The sequence below is a fragment of the Erpetoichthys calabaricus genome, chromosome 11, assembly GCF_900747795.2.
Source record: "Erpetoichthys calabaricus chromosome 11, fErpCal1.3, whole genome shotgun sequence".
In the NCBI taxonomy this organism is placed as follows: Eukaryota; Metazoa; Chordata; class Cladistia; order Polypteriformes; family Polypteridae; genus Erpetoichthys; species Erpetoichthys calabaricus.
In genome coordinates this window covers 52,370,244-52,397,222 of record NC_041404.2, presented here as the reverse complement: position 1 = coordinate 52,397,222, position 26,979 = coordinate 52,370,244, and positions in this window count along the sequence as shown.

Below are 26,979 nucleotides of genomic sequence, written 5' to 3'. Positions count from 1 at the left end.
TTAGTACAGTTTTTTAATGAATAGTTATTATAATGAATTGGATATACAGAGTATCAGGATTAAATTACAGTGAAGTTATGAGAAGGCCATGTTAAAGTAATGTGTTTTCAGCAGTTTTCTAAAGTGCTCCACTATATTAGCCTGGCGAATTCCTACTGGCAGGCTATTCCAGATTTTAGGTACATAACAGCAGAAGGCCGCCTCACCACTTCTTTTAAGTTTTGCTCTTGGAATTCTAAGGAGACACTCAGTTGAGGATCTGAGGTTACGATTTGGAAGATAAGGTGTCAGACATTCCGATATATAAGATGGAGCGAGATTATTTAAGGCTTTATAAACCATAAGCAGAATTTTAAAGTCAATTCTGAATGACACAGGTAACCAGTGTAGTGACATCAAAACTGGAGAAATGTGTTCGGATTTTCTTTTCCTGGTAAGGATTCTAGCAGCTGCATTCTGCACTCGTTACAAACGATTGATGTCTTTTTTGGGTAGTCCTGAGAGGAGTGCGTTACAGTAATCTAGCCAACTGAAAACAAACGCATGAACTAATTGCTCTGCATCTTTCAATGATATAAGAGGTCTAACTTTTGCTATGTTTCTTAAGTGAAAAAATGCTGTCCTAGTGATCTGATTAATATGCGATTAAAAATTCAGATTACAGTCAATGGTTACCCCTAAGCTTTTTACCTCCGTTTTGACTTTTAATCCTAATGCATCCAGTTTATTTCTAATAGCCTCATTGTATCCATTATTGCCAATCACTAAGATTTCGGTTTTCTCTTTATTTAATTTGAGAAAGTTACTATTCATCCATTCTGAGATACAGGTTAGACATTGTGTTAGCGAATCAAGAGATTCGGGGTCATCGGGTGCTATTGATAAATAATAAATAAGCGCCGCGGCTCGTGCAAGTGAAGCACCTCAGCAACGGAGGGCAAGGCTTGAAGTTTTTACTAACACCACATTGTCTTTCTGCAGGTATGTTCTCAAGACAAAGATTAATGGGACTCATCAGCCAGTGATATGACTAAGATATGATATCACCAGGGTCTTCTTATGAAAACCAGTGGGACAGCAAGCACAAGGTGGGTCCCCGTCCTCTGCACTGGGTCATTCTTAAGAGTTAGCTGACACCTCTCCGAGTTAACAAATATAATAAAACTTCTAGGGAGTCCTGCGGTGGGTTGGCACCCTGCCTGGGATTGGTTCTGCCTTGTGGCCTGTGTTGGCTGGGATTGGCTCCAGCAGACCTCCGTGACCCTGTGTTCGGATTCAGCGGGTTGGAAAATGGATGGATGGATGCTAGGGAGTCATCGGGGTGTTGTTTTCTCCTGAAAGCCACACACAGCTGGTTAAACAGACATAAATGGAAGACCTATGTGTGTATATGGCGCAGTCTGCTCTTCTCACGCTCAACCACAGCCACCAGATGACACCTGCATGCACTTTTACATTTTTTGTCACTTGCATGCACCTCACTTCTCACTATGCAAGACCTGTGTATGTGTGGCAAATGCCACCGTGTAACAATGATGTTGTGCTAATGACACAGAAGAAGAGACACAGCATTGAATGGAAACAATCGTCGCGGCTCAGCAACGTGCAGGTGAAGCACCTCAGCAATGGAGGGCGAGGCTTGAAGTTTTCACTAACACCACATTGTCTTTCTGCAGGTATTTTCTTGAGACAAAGACTACCAGGACTCATGTGCCAGCGATACGGCTAAGATATGCTATCGCCAGGATCTTCTTACGAAATCCAGTAGGACAGCAAGCACACGTCCTCTGCACTTGGTCATTCTTAGGAGTTAACTGACGCCTCTCCGAGTTAACAAATATAATAAAATTGCTAGGGAGTCTTCGGGGTGTTGTGTTCTCCTGAAAACCACACACAGCTAGTTAGACAGATATAAACGAAAGACTTGCGTGTGTATGGAGCAGTCCGCATGGCTCAACCACAGCCACTAGATGGCACCTGCATGCACTTTTACATTTTTTTGGCACTTGGATGCATCTCACTTCTCACTACGAAAGACCTGTGTGTGTGTGTGGCAAACGCCGCTACGTAAAAACGACATCGTGCTAATGACGCAGATGAAGAGACACGGTGTCAAATGGAAGCAAAAGCCGCGGCTCATGCAAGTGAAGCACCTCAGCAACGGAGGGCAAGGCTTGAAGTTTTCACTAACACCACATTGTCTTTCTGCAGGTATGTTCTCAACACAAAGATTAATGGGACTCATCAGCCAGTGATATGACTAAGATATGATATCACCAGCGTCTTCTTACAAAAACCAGTGGGACAGCAAGCACAAGGTGGGTCCCCGTCCTCTGCACTGGGTCATTCTTAAGAGTTAGCTGATGCCTCTCCAAGTTCATAAATATAATAAAACTGACTGGTAAAGAGTGTTCAGGTTGTTGTTTGTCCCGAAGACCACACTCATCTACTATAAACATAACCACAGTAATTAAAAAACGACAGTTTCCTTAGAACCCTTATCATGTCATTCTCCAGTTTTCTTCAGCTCCCAGGAGAAATGTAACTGTGTGGGTTTACACATCATGAGTATGGATCAGCTAAGCCTTTAATATTTATATACTGAACCTTGGCGCTTGCATAAATATGCATAAAGACCATCAAGGTTACATTGCAGCTATTGACGTACTGCTGTAGAGCTAAAACATCTCAAGGATTTCCTATTGGGTTGACGCAACCCAATTATTAATATAATTCCCATAATAATATAATTTCCTATTCTTATTCCTATTCACCTATGGAATGATATTTCTTTGGATTTCATCACTGACCTGCTGTTTTTGAGGGAGTGGATCGATTTTCTGAATATGGCCACTTCATCCATCAGACAAAATTGGAGAAATTAGCCGATATCTTTATCTGTAATTTTAATGTGCGATTATAATAATAAAATAATATATATAATTAAGGAACCTTTTATAAGGTTATAATAAGAATTGATCGAAATATATACTATATATTTTTATATTTATATATTTATAATAAATTTCTTCTTCTTCTTTCGGCTGCTCCCGTTAGGGGTCACCACAGCGGATCATCTTCTTCCATATCTTTCTGTCCTCTGCATCTTGTTCTGTTATTTATAATAAATTTATTAAGGTTATAAAATTATTATATAACGCCTTTCACTATGTAACAAGTTTTTATTTTTATTTTGTTCCTGGGTACAAAGTGTGTTTTCCTAACCCGTTATGCCTAAAAAAAATAGAAAATAGCTGTTGTTCCACAAAAACTTTGCTTTTGTGATCAGGACAATGATATTTTGAAATTTGTCTGTTTTCGAGAAAATTCTTGATTCGCATTCAATACTGAGTAGTCTTCTAGAATATTCTTGAACTCTTAGAATTGTCCAGAAGTTTCTAGAATTTTCCAGACTTATCTAGAACTTTCAAGAAACTTTTAGAACTTTCTAGAACGTTCTCGGACTGTACAATAGCAGTCATACAAGTATAGAAGCACAGGTGACTCGAACCAACAATTCGGTTTATGTTATTTTTTTGATTTGATTTAGATGACATCAAGAGGTTGCTTGCACCCAGCAGATGCATTTTGCTACGTTTGTGGACAATTTATAAAGACAAGAGCGAGAAAGTATTCCTTGAAAGCATGTCGTAAGATGTGCGAGGCCTACAAGGCATACTTCGGCATGCCTGTCGGGGATCAAGACAAGCCCTGGGCACCTCATTTCACATGCGAATATTGCAAGAAAACTCTTGAAGGTTGGTACAGGGGAGAAAAGAGAGCCATGAAGTTTGCTATCCTTCGAATTTGGCGGCAACCGACTGACCACTCAAGCAACTGCTACTTCTGCATAGTGGATCCTACCAAATGTTGCACTGGCAAGAATGCGCCTCAAATCATTTATCCAGACATTCCTTCTTCCATTGCCCCAGTACCACACTGCCCCGAGCTGCCCGTTCCCGCTCCTCCGAAGAGGGATCAGCCATCTTCAGGAGACAGCAGCAAGTCAGACAGCGAGGAAGATATTGCAGATATCCTTGACGCTTATCTTGACAAATTCAAGGAGAACATGGGAGTTTACTCAGAGGAGTAAGGCGAGCGCTTTCATCAGGATATACTGGACTTTGAACGTCATTACCAAGGACAGTAAAACGAAAACATGATGGGGGACTACATTTGGGGGCTTTTTCGAGAAAGAGATTTGCAGTACAGTCGCAAATCTAGAACACCTACTCATTTCTGAACCTTTTTGAGTGGTTTTGACTGTCTTTGTCTATTTACCATGCAAGTGTTGTTCTTTATCAGACTGCATGAACGAAAAGATAAAAATTCCCTTGTTTTGTCACTATAAATACGAAATTTCCTGGGCTGTGGTCATAAAATCAAAGTTTGTGCTGAATGTAGTCGTTTTTCCATAGGCTTTAGACATAAGCAGTTGAAATATAACTCTTGGAAGCCAGGAACAAAAATTGTGTTACATAGTGGATTCCATCCATCCATTATCCAACCCGCTGAATCCGAACACAGGGGTCTGCTGGAGCCAATCCCAGCCAACACAGGGCACAAGGCAGGAACCAATCCCGGGCAGGGTGCCAACCCACCGCAGGACACACACAAACACACACTAGGGCGAATTTAGAATCGCCAATCCACCTAACCAGCATGTCTTTGGACTGTGGGGGGAAACCGGAGCGCCCGGAGGAAACCCACGCAGACACGGGGAGAACATGCAAACTCCACGCAGGGAGGACCTGGGAAGCGAACCCAGGTCCCCAGGTCTCCCAACTGCAAGGCAGCAGCGCTACCCACTGCGCCACCGTGCCGCCCACATAGTGGATTATTACTACTAATCCATCCATCCATCCATTTTCCAACCCGCTGAATCTGAACACAGGGTCACGGGGGTCTGCTGGAGCCAATCCCAGCCAACATTGTGGGCTACAGAAATCCCTTCAACACACAGTCGCTTCTTGCTTAGATAATGTTGCCTCTGGCCAAGTTCTCCAGAAATTCCATGTATAATTTATCTTTGAAAATGTCATCTTTTTAATATTTACAGTATATGGATATAAACTTGATTAATCGGATGTACCTTCTATAACATCATCAGTTCCTAGTGTGGCAGGGTACCGTGCCAGGCATGGCAGCTGGTACGGTGGAATGACAGATATCACTGCTAAGCGTTTCACAGATCAACTCCAGTGTGACGTGTGACACAAGATGTCTGCCTGAGGGTTCAGTCCTGTAAATGGACCCTTATGCCATTACAAAGACATTTCTCTCATAGTTCAGCTAGGGTTTCTCCCCTGGCTAGGGGTTCAATGTCACGTTTCTTGTCTTTTTTGACTCATTTTTGTGCTCTTTATCTGTAATAATGTTACTTTAATTTATCATCTGTTTTGTTGCCATTGCCTGTGTTATGTTCCTTGCATTTTGTGGTTGATTAGATTAGATTAGATTAGCTTTATTAATACCAAGAAGAAATTCAGATGCATACAGCAGCAGAAAAATAAAAAACAAGGATAGAAACTCATAGGACAAATAATACAGCCAATCAATATACTGAATGTATCAATATATATATATATATCAATAAATAAAAATAAATAGGGTGGCACAGTGGTGCAGTGGTAGTGCTGCTGCCTCGCAGTAAGGAGACCTGGGTTCGCTTCCACGGTCCTCCCTGCGTGGAGTTTGCATGTTCTCCCCGTGTCTGCGTGGGTTTCCTCCCACAGTCCAAAGACATGCGGGTTAGGTGTGTGTGTGTGTGTGTGTGTGCCCTGGGGTGCGCTGGCCCTTGCACCCTGTGCTGGCTGGGATTGGCTCCAGCAGACCCCCGTGACCCTGTGTTAGGATATAGCAGGTTGGACAATGACTGACTGACTAAAAATAAGTAAATGTATATTGTGCAGATACTTTAAAATGAACTGAAGGGTACATTAGGAGGACGCATTGAATCGCCAGAGAGCACTGGGCAGAAAAGACCCCCAAAGGTTTTTCTTTTATTCCTTTAGAAAAGGGATCTCAGACTCCAGTCCTGGGGCCTCATGTATAACGGCGTGCGTATAACTCACACTATAACATGGCGTAAGCACAAAAGCGGGAATGTGCGTACGCACAGAAAAATCCAGATGCAGGAATCTGTACGTACGCAAACTTTCACTACATAAATCCCGATCAGCGTGAAAAGTAACGCACGTGCACACGCCTTCTGTCCCGCCCCAGCTCCTCCCAGAATTACGCCTCTTTGAATATGCAAATCAATATAAATAGCCCTTAAGATCAGCCTTCTATGAAAAGACAATGGGAAAAGCACAGAGGAAAATAGAAGAATTTCAGTGAATACCAAGTGGAGAAAAACGTACTATTTGTTGGTTTAAACAGTGATATAAACAAGAAAAGGAAATTGATCAAGTGACAGAGAGTGTCGGAGAAACTCGAAAGCTGAAGTTCACAAAGTTGCACAGTGCCCGAAATAAAAAAGAAGCTGTCACACATCAAAGTCGCCGTGAAAAGCCGAGTCATAGCCCACAGTCTGAGTGTCATATGAAAGCTTATTAGGGTACAGAGAAAAAAAAAATAGGCACACAGTGGGAAAAAAGCACGAAATGTCAACTTTAATCTCGAAATTTCCACTTTGATCACGTAGTTTATTTTGTCATTAAAGTAGAACATCACAAACTTCATCTTAAAATCGTTTAATTTACTAGTTTCTCAAATCCCATCGTAACTAAAGTAGCGCATTAAATGCTTTGTTTTGTATTTGATCTTCTATGTGCTCTGCGTGTGTGAATCGTTACGTGCTTACCGGCTTTCTCTTCCTCCGACAGGACACAGAATCCATTACATTCGTAATATTACAGCTCTCTGAATAATTAAAATACTGAGATGTATACTTGGTATAATTTTCATAATGATAGGAGTTAAAGCATGTTATTAAACATGGGAACACGGTGGCACAGTGATTGTGCGTGACCTTCGATGAAATAATTTATCACAGCAGTACTGTCTCTTTCAAACATACTAACCTCCAATTCCTGTCCTTCCTTTTCTTTCTCGAAATACCCAATTGCCACACAATCAGCTCTGTAATAGACGTTAAGCCTTCTGTAAGCTTAGAACGCTGATTCTTCAAAACTTTTAAGGAACGTTGAAATATCTTCCTAGTACATGTTTAATTATTCTATCCTTCACGCCAGTCCCAGTGAAGCACACAGTGCGAGGCAGGAACAATCCGTGAACGGAGCGCCAGATCCTGGCTACCGTAGTGACACTGCGTCCTTTAATTATTAACAATATAGATTATTTAAATGAAGTTAAAGTTTTACCTGTATAACATAATAAACATATTTTGCTGCATTTCATCTTAAAAATGATATCATCATCATATGTAAATACGCACTTTATAAAGTGGCTCAGGTTGTGCAGTATTATAACTGTATCACAAGTTTACAGTGAGGTGATTGTACTTATAAGTCCGAACAGTTCTACAAGGAGCACTTGATGGACTGATTGAGTGCATTTAGAGCTTCTTGGGATGAAACTCTTTCTGAACCGCGAGGTCCGTACAGAAATGGTTTTGAAACTTTTGCCGTGTAAGAAGCAGTTCAAATACAAAATATGGCTGAAGCAGCGTGTGCTTGATGCTGTATACTGATAATTCTCTTTCCGATCAGCTGCTCCGAGTGGTGCAGTGAGAGTAATATGGAAAAACATGATCCGCTGTGGCAACACCTAACAGGAGCAGCTGAAAGAAGAAAATAAAGGTGCAGTGAGAGTAACAACGTTAAAGCAGCTATGGTATTTGGAATAGTTTGACCATTCCGGGGACTTTTATATTGTTACAGGTTAATTACAATCAGATGCATTAAACTAACTAATATCATCCCATTATATAAAAAGGGTGACAGGGCAGATCCAATCAACTATAGGCCAGTAAGCTTAACGTGCATCACAGGAAAATTAATGGAAGGAATTATTAAGGATAAGATCGAGCAACACCTGGCAAGGACAGGAGCTTAACTGAACAGTCAGCATGGGTTCAGAAGAGGGAGGTCGTGTTTTACTAACATGCTGGAATTCTATGAGGAGGCAACAAAAGGATACGACCAAAGTGGAGCAGATGAGATTATTTATCTGGACTATCAGAAAGCATTTGATAAGGTGCCACATGAGAGGTTGGGCATCAAATTAAAAGAGGTGGGAGTTCTGGGTGATGTTTGTAGATGGGTGCAGAATTGGCTCATACAAAGGAAGCGGAGGGTGATGGTGTGAGGAACCTCATCAGAATTGGCCGATGTTAAGAGTGGTGTTCCACAGGGGTCAGTGCTAGGGCCGCTGCTATTTTTAATATCTATAAATGATTTAGATAGGAATATAAGTAACAAGCTGGTTACGTTTGCAGATGATACCAAGATAGGTGGATTAGCAGATAATTTGGAATCTATTATATCATTACAGAAGGACATGGATAGCAGACAGGCTTGGGCAGATTTGTGGCAGATGAAATTTAATGTCAGTAAATGTAAAGTATTACACACAGGAAGTAAAAATGTTAGGTTTGAATACAAAATGGACGGTCGGAAAATCGAGAGTCCACCTTATGAGAAGGATTTAGGAGTCATAGTGGACTCTAAGCTATCGACTTCCCAACAGCGTTCAGAAGCCATTAAGAAGGCTAACAGAATGTTAGGATATATAGCGCCTTGATGTGTGGAGTACAGGTCACAGGAGGTTCTGCTCAACCTTTATAATGCACTGGTGAGGCCTCATCTTGAGTACTGTGTGCAGTTTTGGTCTCCAGGCTACAAAAAGGACATAGCAGCACTAGAAAAGGTCCAGAGAAGAGCGACACGGCTGATTTCAGGACTACAGGGGATGAGTTACGAGGAAAGATTAAAAGAGCTGAGCCTTTACAGTTTAAGCAAAAGAAGATTAAGAGGTGACATGATTGAAGTGTTTAAAATTATGAAGGAAATTAGTGCAGTGGATCGAGACTGTTATTTTAAAATGAGTTCATCAAGAACACGGGGACACAGTTGGAAACTTGTTAAGGGGAAATTTCGCACAAACATTAGGAAGTTTTTCTTTACACAAAGAACGATAGAAACTTGGAATAAGCTACCAAGTAGTGTGGTAGACAGTAAGACGTTATGGTCTTTCAAAACTCGACTTGATGTCTCCTTGGAAGAAATAAGTGGATAGTACTGGCGAGCTTTGTTGGGCTGAATGGCCTGTTCTCGTCTAGAGTGTTCTAATGTTCTAATAAACAATATGCGGTTAATTTCAGTGTATTTATAAAGCCGCGTCAGGGATGTGGATCTAAAAAAGAAAAAGAATCCACACAGGAACAGTAGCACTGCTTTGACGCTGGTTGCCGCCAGTCTGCAAAACTGAGCGTAGAAATTGCGTACGCCAGGGTATGAGGTTTAGGTTTTATACATCGCGATTTGAGCGTGGAAACGTTCGTACGCAACATTTCTGTGCGTATGCACCGTTTATACATGAGGCCCCTGGAGGGCTTCAGTTGCTGCATGTTTTCATTCTAACCCTTTTCTAAATCAGTGACATGTTTTTGTTGCTAATTAACTTCTTTTCAATTCATTTCAATTGATTTGCTCTTTGCCTCGCAGTAAGGAGACTTGGGTTCGCTTCCCGGATGGAGGTGTTCAATCTTTATCATGACAAAGGGCCTTCTTTGCAGGTACTTCCATTAAATAGCCTTACAGCAATGAGAATTTTTGGGAAGCTTCCTGTCGATTGGTGCACATAGCAAACCTAATTTTTGGAGATTATATTTATACTTTTTCCCAACTCAGCATCCGCAAAGCACCCGGCCCAGATGGAGTCTCAGGTCACTTTTTAAAAACATGTTGCGACCAGCTAGCTGCTATCTTCACGGATATTTTTAACACATCTCTGAGAGATTCATCTGTCCCCACCTGCTTCAAGCACACAGCCATCATCCCTGTCCCAAAGAAAAATAAAGTAGACTGCCCTAATGATCACCGCCCAGTAGCACTTACTCCCATAGACATTAAGTGCTTTGAGAGGCTGGAGCTAGAACACATCAAGGACATGATCCCTGACAGTCGGGACCCCCTCCAGTTTGCCTACCGTTGCAACAGATCCACGGAGGATGCCATCTCCATAACATTTTACACCACCCTGTCTCATCTGGAGAACAAGAACTGTTATGCCAGGCTGCTGTTTGTGGACCACAGCTCTGCATTTAACACTGTCATTCCATCCCAACTCATCGCTAAACTCCTGGATCTGGGGCTTAGCTCTTTACTGTGCAACTGGGTACTGGACTTCCTCACTGGCAGACCTCAGCAAGTGCGTATTGGTGAGAAAACCTCCTCCATCATCTTCATCATCATCATCATCATCAACACTGGCACCCCACTGGGCAGCGTGCTGAGCCTCCTGCTTTACTCTCTCTACACTCATGACTGCGTAGCTAAGTGCAGCTCTATCACCATCCTCAAGTTTGCTGACGATACCACTGTAATAGGTCTGATCAGCGAGGACGATGAGACGGTCTACAGGGAGGAGGTCAGACTCCTGTCAGAATGGTGTCAGGACAACAACCTCACCCTCAACGTTAGCAAAACCAAGGAGATGATTGTGGATTTCCGCAAACATGCAAACAGAGCACAGCCCCATCTACAGCGGAGGTGAGGCTGTGGAGCAGGTCAGCAGCTTTAGGTTCCTCGGAGTCACCCTCACTGATGACCTTAAATGGTCAAGTCACACTGCGTCAGTAGTCAAGAAAGCCCAACAACGCCTCTACTTCCTCAGGAGACTGAGTATGGCCTGGATGTCCCCTACAGCCCTGTGCAGATTCTACAGGTGTACTGTGGAAGCCATCCTGACAGGATGCATCACATCCTGGTACAGCAACTGCTCAGTTCAGGACTGCAGAGCTTTGCAGCGTGTGGTGAATATGGCACAGCAGATCACGGGCACACAGCTCCCTGTGATCCATGACATCCACACTACACGCTGTCTCGGGAAAGTGAACCGTATCAGGTGGGACCCCAGCCACCCTGCACTGTCACTTTTCACCCTCCTCCCATCTGACGTGCACCTCCAGGTTCAGGAACAGCTTCTACCCAACTGCAATCAGACTTATGAACAATCAGTAAGCTTGTGTCACCTCCACTGCTACCTGCACATATACTTTTGCCACTGTCTCTATTTATTCCTAGGATTCTGGTTTTATTTATATTCATTCATTTATTGTGTTTTTTTTTTTTTTTTTGTCTGTGTTCACTGTCTGCGGGGGCACATGCAAGCAAGCATTTCATTGTACACAGTACTTGTACTTGTACACATGACAATAAAGAATTGAAATTGAAATTATTAATTTTATTAGAATTAAACATGGACGACCAGATTGGCATCCCAACATTTTCAGATCACTGGATAGCGTCCATGTCTCGCAACCACATAGCAAGCACCAAATGGCATATAATGGAGCCATATGCATTGCATTTGTCATTCCAACAGATGGAGCACCCACAGGCATATTTAGTAATAAAATGCATTGCATTTTCTATTCTGGTAGAGGGTTCATCACAAATATAAACAATGCATTTAGAAATTCAACATCAAATGACATATACGAGAGACATTAGCATCACATTTGTCATTCCAACAAATGGTGCATCACAAACATTTTTAGAAATAAAATGCATTGCATTTTTCTTTCCGATAGATGGTCATTCACAAACACGAATGCTGATTTTACAAATCCCATAACAAATGACATATAATAGAGCCATATGCATTGCATTTGTTCATTCCAACAGATGGCTTATCTCAAACATTCACACTGCTTTTATGAATCCCATACCAAATGGCATTTCAGAGAGACACGTGCATTGCATTTGTCATTCCAACAGATGGAGCATCCACAGGCATATTTAGTAATAAAATGCATTGCATTTTCCATTCTGGTAGAGGGTTCATCACAAACATAAACAATGCATTTACAAATTCCACATCAAATGGCATATAAGAGAGACATATGCATCACATTTGTTATTCCAACAACTGGTGCATCACAAACATTTTTAGAAATAAAATGCATTGCATTTTTCTTTCCAATAGATGGTCATTCACAAACATGAATGCTGCTTTTACAAATACCATAACAAATGACATATAACAGAGCCATATACATTGCATTTGTTCATTCCAACAGATGGCTTATCTCAAACATTCACACTGCTTTTATGAATCCCATACCAAATAGCATTTCAGAGAGACACGTGCATTGGATTTGTCATTCCAACAGATGGAGCATCCACAGGCATACTTAGTAATAAAATGCATTGCATTTTTCTTTCCAATAGATGGACCTTCACAAACACGAACACTGCCTTTTTTTTTTGTCTATATTCACTGTCTGCAGGGGCACATGCAAACAAGCATTTCATTGTACATGGTACTTGAACTTGTACACATGACAATAAAGAATTGAAATTGAAATTATTAATTTTATTAGAATTAAACACGGACGACCAGATTGGCATCTCAACATTTTCAGATCACTGGATAGCATCCATGTCTCGCAACCACATAGCAAGCTAGAAAGCACCAAATGGCATATAAAACGGAGCCATGTGCATTACATTTGTCATTCCAACAGATGGAGCATCCACAGGCTTGTTTAGTAATAAAATGCATTGCATTTCCATTTTAGTAGAGGGATCATCACAAACATAAACAATGTATTTACAAATTCCACATCAAATGGCATATAAGAGAGACATATGCATCACATTTGTCATTCCAACAGATGGAGCATCCACAGGCATACTTAGTAACAAAATGCATTGCATTTTTCTTTCCAATAGATGGAGCTTCACAAACACGAACGCTGCTTTTTTTTTGTCTATCTTCACTGTCTGCGGGGGCACATGCAAGCAAGCATTTCATTGTACATGGTACTTGAACTTGTACACATGACAATAAAGAATTGAAATTGGAATTGAAATTGAAATTATTCATTTTATTAGAATTAAACACGGACGACCAAATTGGCATCCCAACATTTTCAGATCACTGGATAGCGTCCATGTCTCGCAACCACATAGTAAGCTAGGAAACACCAAATGGCATATAACGGAGCCATGTGCATTACATTTGTCATTCCAACAGATGGAGCATCCACATGCTTGTTTAGTAATAAAACGCATTGCATTTTCCATTTTAGTAGAGGGATCATCACAAACATAAACAATGTATTTACAAATTCCACATCAAATGGCATATAAGAGAGATATATGCATCACATTTGTCATTCCAACAAATGGTGCATCACAAACATTTTTAGAAATAAAATGCATTGTATTTTTCTTTCCAATAGATGGTCATTCACAAACACAAATGCTGCTTTTACAAATCCCATACCAAATGGCATATAATAGAGCCATATGCATTGCATTTGTTCATTCCAACAGATGGCTTATCTCAAACATTCACACTGCTTTTATGAATCCCATACCAAATAGCATTTCAGAGAGACACATGCATTGGATTTGTCATTCTAACAGATGGAGCATCCACAGGCATATTTAGTAATAAAATGCATTGCATTTTCCATTCTAGTAGAGGGTTCATTACAAACATAAACAATGCATTTACAAATTCCACATCAAATGGCATATAAGAGAGACATATGCATCACATTTGTCATTCCAACAAATGGTGCATCACAAACATTTTTAGAAAAAAAAATGAATTGTATTTTTCTTTCCAATAGGTGGCGCTTCACAAACATGAACGCTGCTTTTTTTTTTTTTTGTCTATGTTCACTGTCTGCAGAGGCACATGCAAGCAAGCATTTCATTGTACACGGTACTTGTACTTGTACACATGACAATAAAGAATTGAATTTGAAATTATTAATTTTATTAGAATTAAACACGGACGACCAGATTGGCATCCCAACATTTTCCAGTGACGACATTCAGTTCTTTTCTCACCCCCAACTTTTTATAGTTTCTCTCTGGTGTCTTCATAAGGGAGAGATCCTCCACATTTAAATGATTATTTTTTTCCAATTAAAAGATTAACAATTTGAAAATGAGAATGTGCCGGGTGATTTATTTGTTCTCTTCATACAAACTCTGCAGCTACCCAGTGCACACAAGAACAAATCTTTCCGGTTTTAAATTCTCTCAAGGCGAGGGACAAAGAAAGCCACAGTAAGGTAAAAACACTAAAAATTTCCTATTGATTGGTCTTCTATGCAAATTTACATTCAGGCTCTTTAGGTAAATTGTTATTTATTTATAAATTCTGACTGTCATTCTCATTGTTATTCAGCGTATTCTTTTGGGCTAAAGCATTTCAGTTATCTAATAAACGCAGAGCTGGTATAATTGAAGCTCTTCCTGGATTTTTCTTTTGTTTCCTTTAACCGCTATCAAAATAAAGAAGCCAAAAAAAAATTAATTCCATTTGTTGCAAAAATGTTTATTTACGTGAATAAATTACAGGAAAACCGAGTTAACGAGGCAGCAATGTATTCAGCCTCACCATTTTAAGTGAATTTTCCACACATAGAAAAATATAACGTGGCCGTGATAAAACTGCGGAACTTTCCAAAAGAGCTCCCTTTTAAAAAAATAAAAGGTACATTTGTCACAAACCTGTTAATGTGTGGCAAATTAAAGGCTTAATTAGAAGTCTCTTCCAGATGCTGGCAGATGTTTTCAAGTAGTGTCAATCGAGCAGTTCCTTCCATTAACACCAGCGGCTACCATAATAAAATGACATTCCAGCTAACAGCTGGGTAACGCAGGAAAAGGCTCTATTGGAAAATTCTCACTAAAGAACAATAAAAAAGTTTAAAATGTGTGTTTAGTGGATTAGTCATTCACTTTATGAAACTTATTTCTTAAATGTGTGGCGAGTGTACTGGCGTGTACACGTTGGGTGTCTCACCAGATGAACAAACAGCTCGGGATCCTGGTTGGCAATCCCCCAACCCAGGGCAGAATCGTGGTCCAGTCCCACCCTCTGGAAATGACCATCTACCTGTCACAGCCAGGTGTTACTTGGGTGTCTCCTTGGCCTGGTCCAGCCGCTCGGGTCATCAAACAATGAGGGTCACCCTCAGGGAATTGCATCACATGGCTGTAGTGCTGTAACTGACGCTCCCTCACAGTTCAGGTCATGTGCCTCGTTAGGGACTCCATGAACAACACAAAGTCAAACCAAGGACTCTCCGAAGAGACACATTACTGAAGAAATCCAGTCTTCATCTCAGATCGCTGGATAGCGTCCATGTCTCGCAACCACATAGCAAGCTAGGAAGCAACAAATGGCATATGACAGAGCCATACGCACTGCATTTGTTCATTCCAACACATGGCTTATCTCAAACATTCACACTGCTTTTATGAATCCCATACCAAATGGCATTTCAGAGAGACACGTGCATTGCATTTGTCATTCCAACAGATGGAACATCCACAGGCATATTTAGTAATAAAATACATTGCATTTTCCATTCTGGTAGAGGGTTCCTCACAAACATAAACAATGCGTTTACAATTCCATATCAAATGGCACATAAGAGAGACATATGAATCGCATTTGTCATTCCAACAAATGGTGCATCACAAACATTTTTAGAAATAAAATGCATTGCATTTTTCTTTCCAATAGATGGTCATTCACAAACACGAATGCTGCTTTTACAAAGCCCACACCAAATGGCATATAATAGAGCGCCATATGCATTGCATTTGTTCATTCCAATAGATGGCTTATCTCAAACGTTCACACTGCTCTTATGAATCCCATACCAAATAGCATTTCAGAGAGACACATGCATTGCATTTGTCATTCCAACAAATGGTGCATCACAAACATTTTTAGAAATAAAATGCATTGCATTTTTCTTTCCAATAGATGGTCATTCACAAACACAAATGCTGCTTTTACAAATCCCATACCAAATGGCATATAATAGAGCCATATGCATTGCATTTGTTCATTCCAACAGATGGCTTATCTCAAACGTTCACACTGCTTTTATGAATCCCATACCAAATAGCATTTCAGAGAGACACATGCATTGCATTTGTCATTCCAACAAATGGTGCATCACAAACATTTTTAGAAATAAAATGCTTTGCATTTTTCTTTCCAATAGATGGTCATTCACAAACACGAATGCTGCTTTTACAAATCCCATACCAGATGGCATATAACAGAGCCATAGGCATTGCATTTGTCATTCCAACAGATGGCAGGAAGCTCCAGAGCTCTAAAGACTTGGTCCTTCGTCCTTTAACAGAGATATCAGAAGTGCCACAGGGACCTCATGACCTCCCCATGCTCTCCCAACCCGTCTACTGACTTCATAGGAAGAGTCACCAGAGACATGAATGTCACTGCTGAGGTAAGTAAACCTCTCGATCAGGTCGACACTCTCTCCGCAGACAGACACAGTGCTGATGGTCGTGCCCAAGTGGTCATTAAAGACCTGGATGTTGGCACTCAGACTCCTCGTCTATTTGGCATTATTGCTTTGAATATGCACTAATCATGGAACTGAATTTAAAAAGTGCCCACTTTTAAACTTAAACGATGGCTGAAACACTCTTTTTATATATTGTGCTTCAGGAATTTATGGAAAGAAGCCCGCTTAATTAAGAATACAGCATCATTTCTCCCTGATTATACCCCTTATTGTGCAGAAGAAGCCATTCTTATTAGATTCGCTCCTTATTGTCCTCTTTAGACTTTGCCGTGATTGTTCACTTTTATCGCCACGCGCAGCTGGTGCTAAATCAATAGGATCCATAACCTGTAAGCAATTGTTTTGATATTTAGAACGAAAAATTGCCTCAGGAGGAAATCTGTCCAGAATTTCTCTTGCCGCGTTCCACAGACAGAGGTTGCAGCCTGCAGCGTCTCATTTCTTAAACCGTCTCGTTATTATCTCTCTTACGGCAGTTAATGTACGTTCTTGTCTTTGTTTTTTTTTTGCAAGAACTTGTACTCATTTGTGGTTTAAGTAGTGGTTTCATTTTTAATGGCTCTGTGCTTGCGCCAGGCACTGGCGGCTGAAACTGGCTTAAACAAGATTAAGAGCTTACTAAGGTAATGCAAGTTCTCCCACAAACTGTTGGTACTGATGTCGCCATTTAAAGGATTTAGTCCTCCCTGTGCCAGAAAACGTGGGTTGAGAAAATGGATGAGTGGATGGATAAATGAATGTAAATGACAATCAGCGAAATGAAAACTTTGTATTCCTTCTGTCACAGTCAAACTGGGGAACACATAAATATGGGGGGTCCGAAGTGATAAAGACCTCCATCTTATACAAAGTTATTGTCTGTTTTTCACCTGCATTATTATCATTCTTTAATTTAATATTATTTATTGTATCAGTATGCTGCTGCTGGAGAATGTTTCCCATTGGGATTAATAAAGTATCTATCTATCGATGCATCCATTTCCAAATCTGCCTTTTCTGAGCAGGGGAAGCTGCAGCCAATCCCAGCAAGTATCTGGTGGAAGGCAAGAACAAGCCTTGGATGGGGTGCCAGTCCATCACAGGGTGGGTAACGATCCCCCTCTAATCAATTTGTCATGTCATTTACTAACCCGCTTAACACAGACCAAGGTCACAGGGGGCAGAGGAGTCTATCAATCCCAGCAAGCATCTGACAGAAGGCAGGAGCAACTCATGTTTGGAGTCACTGAGCTCTTCAGTACGAGCCATTCTACTGCCAATGGAGTCTGGGTGGCTCTGTGTCTGATTTGATGCACCGGTTAACAACGAGAGCGACTGAATACACACTTTGGAGGGGTGTCCACATACCTTCAGCCACACGGCGTGCTACTAAACGGTTGTTCAAATCTTGATTTTACAATTTTATGGAAAAGGTGAAGAAAAGACAGAAGATCCAGGCTGGGCTGAAAGGCCTACACTCCCCACACCTCTTCACATGGATTTATTTGTGTCTCTCTGAGAATGTTTCTGTCATGTTGGTTTAAATGTATAGAGTTTAGCATTGTCCTATTTCACTATCTCCAAATGTAATTTATTGGCACAGATAGATAGATAGATAGATAGATAGATAGATAGATAGATAGATAGATAGATAGATAGATAGATAGATAGATAGATAGATAGATAGATAGATAGATAGATAGATAGATAGATAGATAGATAGATAGATAGATAGATAGATAGATAGATAGATAGATAGATAGATGATCAACAGAAGGCAGCAAAACAAATCTCTACCAAAAGTGAACCAAATTCCAGCTGCTGGTCCATATCAGGATGTCTGTTGAAGTTGAGCACAGGTTAGTCAGAGGACTTTGAATATGCACTACAGTACATTTATTCTTAATTCTCAAATGTGCTTTCTGGCACTTGTCTATGAAACTAAAGAATACTGTAATTATAAGGAATGAATTAGTTTACATCTGCTGTGTCTGTTTTAAGTATGATGTATCCAAAGAGACATTCTCACGACAAACTCATGAGCCAGTACCAGTCTGAAGCTCCTTACGATTCATAGGAGGGTCTTTACAAATGACCTTCTCAGCTGTTGAACATGCAAATGATTGTTTGTGTTTACAGGCCGGCTCTGAAGAGTGCGCAGCACTGTAGGCACTCCATTTAGGTGAGCAATGTGACAGCAGGTGAAATGTTCAATTATTTAGATGTATCAATCACCCTCCATTGGATCCTGATTCAACCTCTTCAACTGACACACCAATAAATCTGTAGCCGTTAAAATACAAATGAATTGCTGCACTGATAAATGCATTGTGCTACTGTCTTGGGATTTTACAGGGTGATCACCTTCTCTTGATTTAGTGGATTAAAGTTTAATTACACTAGTGTTCTGAGGGATTTAATACCCTAACAAGTAGAGGGAAACACGACTGATGAATTGGCCCAGTCACAATAAAGCACGGCAAATGATTATAGTATATGGAACAGCCAGATACGATAGATAAGAAACTAAAGGGAAATCAGAGGATAGATAGATAGATAGATAGATAGATAGATAGATAGATAGATAGATAGATAGATAGATAGATAGATAGATAGATAGATAGATTGATAGATAGATAGATAGATAGATAGATAGATAGATAGATAGATAGATAGATAGATAGATAGATAGATAGATAGATAGATTTTAGTATAGTAAGCAGGATAGATAGATAGATAGATAGATAGATAGATAGATAGATAGATAGATAGATAGATAGATAGATAGATAGATAGATAGATAGATAAATTTTAGTATAGTAAGCAGGATAGATAGATAGATAGATAGATAGATAGATAGATAGATAGATAGATAGATAGATAGATAGATAGATAGATAGATAGATAGATAGATAGATAGATAGATAATTTTTTTTAAATTTTTTAAAAACAACGTTTATTGATATAATTGTTAAAAACAGTATATAACATCACCCAACAAACAAAACATATATACAGAAAAATAAAAATCTTATTCTATATAACAAATAAAGAAAACATTTCCAGTTAAAGCTTTCCTAACACACTAATTAAGCAATTGTGGGAAAAATTATAACATCAGGTGTAACTCATCATCCTCACATTCACAGAGCACATTATTTACACACCAAACCTCCCTAAACCTTTCCAAATTCTTTGTACATTTATAAAAATTAAACTCTACTAAGATTCTACTCTTACATAACTTTTTGAAGAACCCAATGGTATCCTGAAGCCCAGTCCCACTGATGTTATTTCTGTGGGTTTTCCATATCGTCAGTTTTGCTTGACCTATGATGAAGTTCACCAGGTTGACGTTATTTCCTGTTCGTTTTGTTACCTTCCACCCAAACAAGAAGCCCACCTCGTTATACACAATACCCAATCTAACAATTAGATGTCTGATCACATTGAAAAGAGGCTGAAGTCTCATACAAAACATAAAACAATGAAACACGGTTTCCCTCGCACCACAAAAGGGACACTTATCAGTAACCCCAGGACTAATAATTGCTAAAAAGGAGTTGACCGCTAAAATGCCATGCAACAGCCTCCACTGCAGATCCCCCACCCGATGAGCCAATGGTGGCCTGTACAGCGACCTCCAGGCCGGCTTTGCTCCCTCTGGCACAGTAAGCTTGTCTCTCCACGGTGTGTCAGGAAGCGTCTTCAGCTGAGTCTGATGTTTGACTTTCACACAGATTCTGTACATCTGCTTTCCAGTCACAAACTGCAGTGGTAAGTCCAACAAGTTACTTATGGACAGTAAGCCATTTGTTTTATTGTCTTTCCACTCACCTATCGGTGACACCACAATTGCAGGAAAGCCACAGTCACTGGAAGGGCAAATCTTTCTATCAAACAGATCTTCTATTTGTGTTAAGTAGTTCTTGGGCAATGAAGTGTTCAGTCTATTTAGGAATTTTCCTAATAATCGCAGAGAGTGCACTCCTGTCTCCTCAGCTATCCTTGTTATGTCCTTCCAAACAAATCTGTCCAAATCAAGTAAATGATGGATCTTAGTAACATGGCACCTTACAAAATTGTGAACAAAATGTTGTAATTCCCAAGAGCAGCTGACATGAGAATTAAATAACAATGGTTCCTCCAGTACCCAAAACAAGGAAGTATTTTCAAAGTCCCTTTTGACCGTAAGTAAAGACCAAGCACGTAATAAACTTTTATAAAAGGCTGGTAACTGCGAGGTATCGATCTTGCCCACTTCACACAGCACTATGTTCTTCCCCAGTCTCATCTGTCCAACCTGGTCAAGAAAAAAACAAGCCAAAAATGTCCACGGGTGCTGCTCATGTGAGTATAAACAGATTTTGTATAGTTTGTAGACGGAAAGCAGCCACTCGACTCTCAACATCCATAAGTCCTTGCCCCCCTTCATCCAGTGGTAAGTACAGCACACTCCATCTCAGCCAGTGCATACCGTCCCAGAAAAAGTTCACAATGGCCTCCTGTACCTGCTTGATCAGCTGTGATGGGGGCTCCAAACAGATGCACTTATGCAACAGGCTGGAGGTCACCAGGTTATTAACAACCAGCATCCTGCCCCTATAAGACATCTGGGGGAGGATCCAACGCCATTTCGCCAGTCGAGCTTGAACCTTGTGGATTAATCCCTCCTAGTTCTTACTTACAAATTGTCCATTTCCAAGATAGACCCCCAGGTACAATAATCCTCCAGTGCTCCATTGCAGACCCCCCTCAAGCTGAGGTGGACTCAGTCCGGCCAAGTTTCCCACCAGCAGAGCACTGCTTTTGGCCCAGTTTATTTTAGCCGATGACAGTTTTTCATAAGTCCTTTGACAAGCCATCAGCTTATTCACATCCTCCTGATTCTTGATGAGAACCACAATGTCATCCACATAAGCAGTAACTTTAAATGGCTCCACTGTGTACTCTGGAATAGACAAACCACTCAGCACTCTGCGCAGCTCCTTCAAAAATGGCTCCAATGCCAATGCGTACAGCATTCAAGAAAGAGAGCAGCCCTGTCGAACTCCTCTTTGAACAGTAAAAGGCGCGCACAAGCCACCATTGACTTTCATTACACTAGAAATGTCACTATAAAGAAATTGAATATTAACAAATTTCTCTCCAAAACCAAAAGCCCTCATCACGTCCCACAAATAGGAATGACTGACCCAATCAAAAGCTTTCTCTTGATCCAAAGAAAGTAAGCCAACTTTAAAATTGAGAAGCTCTGAGGAAGCCAAAATATCCCGAATTAAAAAAATATTGTTAAAAATAGTTCTGTCAGGCACACAGTAACTCTGATCTGGATGCACCACTTTAGTCAGCACAGTCCGAAGTCTGTTGGCCAACGCTTTAGAAAAAATCTTATAGTCTGCGCACAGCAGTGACACAGGCCACCAGTTTCTGATCTCATATAAATCTCCCTTTTAAGGAAGGAGGGTAATCACTGCTCTCTGACAGCTCTGGGGTAAGATACCTGTCCTGATACTCTGTGTGAACACTTCCATCAAGTCAGGACCAATGAGATCCCAAAATTCCTTATAAAATTCAACTGGGATCCCATCAATACCTGGAACTTTGCCTACATTAAGCCCCCCCAAAGCCTCTGAAAGTTCCGATAGAGTCACTGCTGCTTCCAGGTTTGTAACGTCTCCCTTAGGAAGCTGAGGAAGATTCTGTAACAAATGATGACATTTCATGTCGTCTTGAACCGTCTCTGCAGCATACAAATTCTTATAAAAGTCCCTCACAATCTCCCTGATCTCCACTGGCTGCTGTCGCTCTGTCCCATCTGCTGCCCGCAGACAATAGAAAACTTTGCTTTGTGAGTTTTTTTTTTCAAGACTAAAAAAATACTTTGTTGGTGCATCCATTTCATTTAGGCTCTGGAAACGTGATCTCGCCAGAGCCCCTTTAACTCTGGTGTCCAACAGCTGAGCCAGACCCCTCTGTTTATCTTTAAAGCTCTCTGCTAACTGTGCGTTTGGACCAAAATCGGGAAGTCTCTGGATCTCTGTGACCTCAGCTTCTAATTCTGCCATCTCTGATTTTAAACATTTAGTGACATTTCTAGTGTATTGCTGACACAACCCTCGAATCTGCACCTTCCCTAAATCCCACCATTGTTGCAGGCTGATGAACTCCCTTTTCTTAATTCTCCATGTTTTCCAAAAAAACCTGAATATATCTTTGAAATTCTGATCCTGAGTAGAATTGAAGTGCCAGTAAGCACTTTTAGGTGTGTAAGCTGTGAGCAGCACACTGCAGGTTACTAGACTGTGATCTGACAGACCACTGGGTGTGATGGAGCTCGATTTGAACAGTCCAAGGTGATGTTTGAAAGTGTAAATGTGGTCCAGTCTGGCTAGGGACACCTCCCCAACGCTTACTCGCCCCCACGTGTATTGCCTGCTTTCCCCATTTTTACTCCTCCATACATCCACCATCTCCATTCCCCTCAGTATCCTCAGCAGTTCTTGTGCTGAGCGAGGATGTGGCTCAATCCCAGCATTTCTATCGATCGGTGAATCAACAGTACAGTTAAAATCACCTGCCAGCACTACAAGTTCTTCTGAACTGCACTGCTCTAAAAGAGCTTCAACTTTCTTAAAAAACTGGACTCTATCAGTGCCGTTATTTGGAGCGTAGACATTTATGAAGCTAAACAGTCTCCCCTGGATTTGTGCCTTCACTCTCAGTAATCTTCCCTCCAGTATGTCATCCACCCCACAGATATCCGCATTGATGCTCTTTGTCAACAGCACAGCCACGCCAGCACTGACATTGGACCCATTACTATAAAATATCCCACCACTCCAGTCCCTGCTCCACTCCCACTGGTTATCTTTATCAATATGAGTTTCTTGTAAAAAAATCACATCAAGATTTTTCTGTTTTAAAAACTCAAAAAGAGCCCATCTCTTGCCAGTATTTCTACCCCCATTGATATTCAAGCTCCCAATTTTAATACTGGCCATAATCACAGATGATATAAAAAAACAATTCACAAGAAGACGACCCCAGTTCAAAAGGGGGTGAGTCCTACCATTTCTATTCATTTTGGGTATTCATTTTGGACTTTCTCTTTAATTTACTCAATATATTCTTTAATCTCACAAGCTCTTGTGAGGTGAACATTGCGGAGGAGGATGGACTTTTTCTTAAACTGCGAACTGACGACACAAACAGCTCAATATCTGGAAAATATTCGGACTCATCAACTCCTTTTCGCCCAGCGGTCTCCAATAGAAAAGTTTTTTATACTTTGGGCACTGTAACCCCCTCTGTCTTTTAGGTCTTGTGCTTCAGACACCGTAGATGAATCAGAAATACCGCCTTCCTCTTCCTCACTTTCACTAGCTACCGCGGCGTCTTCTTCCGACATAGCTGCTAAAACTGCAAAGCTGCCCGCAGTGACGGGAAAGGCGGCCTCACTGCTCTCAGCAACAGGCGATTCTGCCGCGACGTTGCTGCGCTTTTTCTCAGAACCGCCTTCAACTGTACAATGGCGCTTTTGAGCTGGTCTTTTAAACCCGTCATTGTTTCCTGGATCTTTAACTTCTTCTTCCATTTCGATCGATCCCCAAACACTGTCATCTACAACAGCAGGTATTTCTACTGTAACCCCACTACTCCCCTCCTCACTGTTCACAGTCTTGTTGACATGCGCACCCTTCTCCACCAGCGCACTAACAGAAGCCCCCTCACTGGCTGATCTCAGCGGTACTGAGGACTCCCCCTGCGCGGCACTTTCTAGGGCTGATGAGGGTTCAGCCAGCTCTACGCCTTGTTCATCTTCTCCCTCTTTACGTGCCACTTTCCGATTCCCCTTGTCGGGGCAATGTTTAACTAAATGTCCCCCCCTACCACACGCTAAACATTTCATCTCGTCCGAAGTAACAAAAATAACGTAATCGTGACCTTCAAGCCTAAACCTCATAGTGATATTAAGATCTTCATCCATCTGGTTAAGCACCATGTACACCTGCCTTCGAAAGGACAATACATGTTTAATAGCAGGAGCTTTGCACCCATGGGGAATATATCGTATCTTTGATACCAGTCGACCATGACGCTCCAGTTCTCTTTCTAGTACTTCATTTCTTAAAAACGGCGGTACATTTGACAAAATTATTTTACGGGCCGGAGCCGCCAATGGATACACTTGCACAAACATACCATCGACTACGACTCCTTTTTCTACAAGAGTCGATACCAAATCAACAGAACTAAGAAATAAAACTAGTGATCCACTCATCCGAGAAGCCGATTTAATGTTTTCACATCCTATAACTTCGCCTACTGCCAACACCCCGCTCTCTAAAGGAATAAAATCCTCTGATACAAGTTTAACGCCATGCCGGCGAGTCAGCTTTTCCAAACCTGCAGCCATAATGCTGCCGTGGCATAAAGCCACACAATAAGTACTCTAACGCTTTTTCACCAACACTTAGAAAGAAAAGTAAGAAAATTAGAAAAGAAAAGAATAGAATTTAGAATAGAAAAAGAATTTAAAAAGTTTAAACAAACCAACTCATACCTCAGGATCCGCTCTCACACCCCACAACCTCCATCCGCGCCAACACAAACTCCCAACAAGCACTGCGACAGCGAAACAGGAAGGAAGCAGATAGATAGATAGATAGATAGATAGATAGATAGATAGATAGATAGATAGATAGATAGATAGATAGATAGATAGATAGATAAATTTTAGTATAGTAAGCAGGATAGATAGATAGATAGATAGATAGATAGATAGATAGATAGATAGATAGATAGATAGATTTTAGTATAGTAGGCAGGATAGATAGATAGATAGATAGATAGATAGATAGATAGATAGATAGATAGATAGATAGATAGATAGATAGATAATTTTTTTTTAATTTTTTAAAAACAACGTTTATTGATATAATTGTTAAAAACAGTATATAACATCACCCAACAAACAAAACATATATACAGAAAAATAAAAATCTTATTCTATATAACAAATAAAGAAACATTTCCAGTTAAAGCTTTCCTAACACACTAATTAAGCAATTGTGGGAAAAATTATAACATCAAGTGTAACTCATCATCCTCACATTCACAGAGCACATTATTTACACACCAAACCTCCCTAAACCTTTCCAAATTCTTTGTACATTTATAAAAATTAAACTCTACTAAGATTCTACTCTTACATAACTTTTTGAAGAACCCAATGGTATCCTGAAGCCCAGTCCCACTGATGTTATTTCTGTGGGTTTTCCATATCGTCAGTTTTGCTTGACCTATGATGAAGTTCACCAGGTTGACGTTATTTCCTGTTCGTTTTGTTACCTTCCACCCAAACAAGAAGCCCACCTCGTTATACACAATACCCAATCTAACAATTAGATGTCTGATCACATTGAAAAGAGGCTGAAGTCTCATACAAAACATAAAACAATGAAACACGGTTTCCCTCGCACCACAAAAGGGACACTTATCAGTAACCCCAGGACTAATAATTGCTAAAAAGGAGTTGACCGCTAAAATGCCATGCAACAGCCTCCACTGCAGATCCCCCACCCGATGAGCCAATGGTGGCCTGTACAGCGACCTCCAGGCCGGCTTTGCTCCCTCTGGCACAGTAAGCTTGTCTCTCCACGGTGTGTCAGGAAGCGTCTTCAGCTGAGTCTGATGTTTGACTTTCACACACATTCTGTACAGCTGCTTTCCAGTCACAAACTGCAGTGGTAAGTCCAACAAGTTACTTATGGACAGTAAGCCATTTGTTTTATTGTCTTTCCACTCACCTATCGGTGACACCACAATTGCAGGAAAGCCATAGTCACTGGAAGGGCAAATCTTTCTATCAAACAGATCTTCTATTTGTGTTAAGTAGTTCTTGGGCAATGAAGTGTTCAGTCTATTTAGGAATTTTCCTAATAATCGCAGAGAGTGCACTCCTGTCTCCTCAGCTATCCTTGTTATGTCCTTCCAAACAAATCTGTCCAAATCAAGTAAATGATGGATCTTAGTAACATGGCACCTTACAAAATTGTGAACAAAATTTTGTAATTCCCAAGAGCAGCTGACATGAGAATTAAATAACAATGGTTCCTCCAGTACCCAAAACAAGGAAGTATTTTCAAAGTCCCTTTTGACCGTAAGTAAAGACCAAGCACGTAATAAACTTTTATAAAAGGCTGGTAACTGCGAGGTATCGATCTTGCCCACTTCACACAGCACTATGTTCTTCCCCAGTCTCATCTGTCCAACCTGGTCAAGAAAAAAACAAGCCAAAAATGTCCACGGGTGCTGCTCATGTGAGTATAACAGATTTTGTATAGTTTGTAGACGGAAAGCAGCCACTCGACTCTCAACATCCATAAGTCCTTGCCCCCCTTCATCCAGTGGTAAGTACAGCACACTCCATCTCAGCCAGTGCATACCGTCCCAGAAAAAGTTCACAATGGCCTCCTGTACCTGCTTGA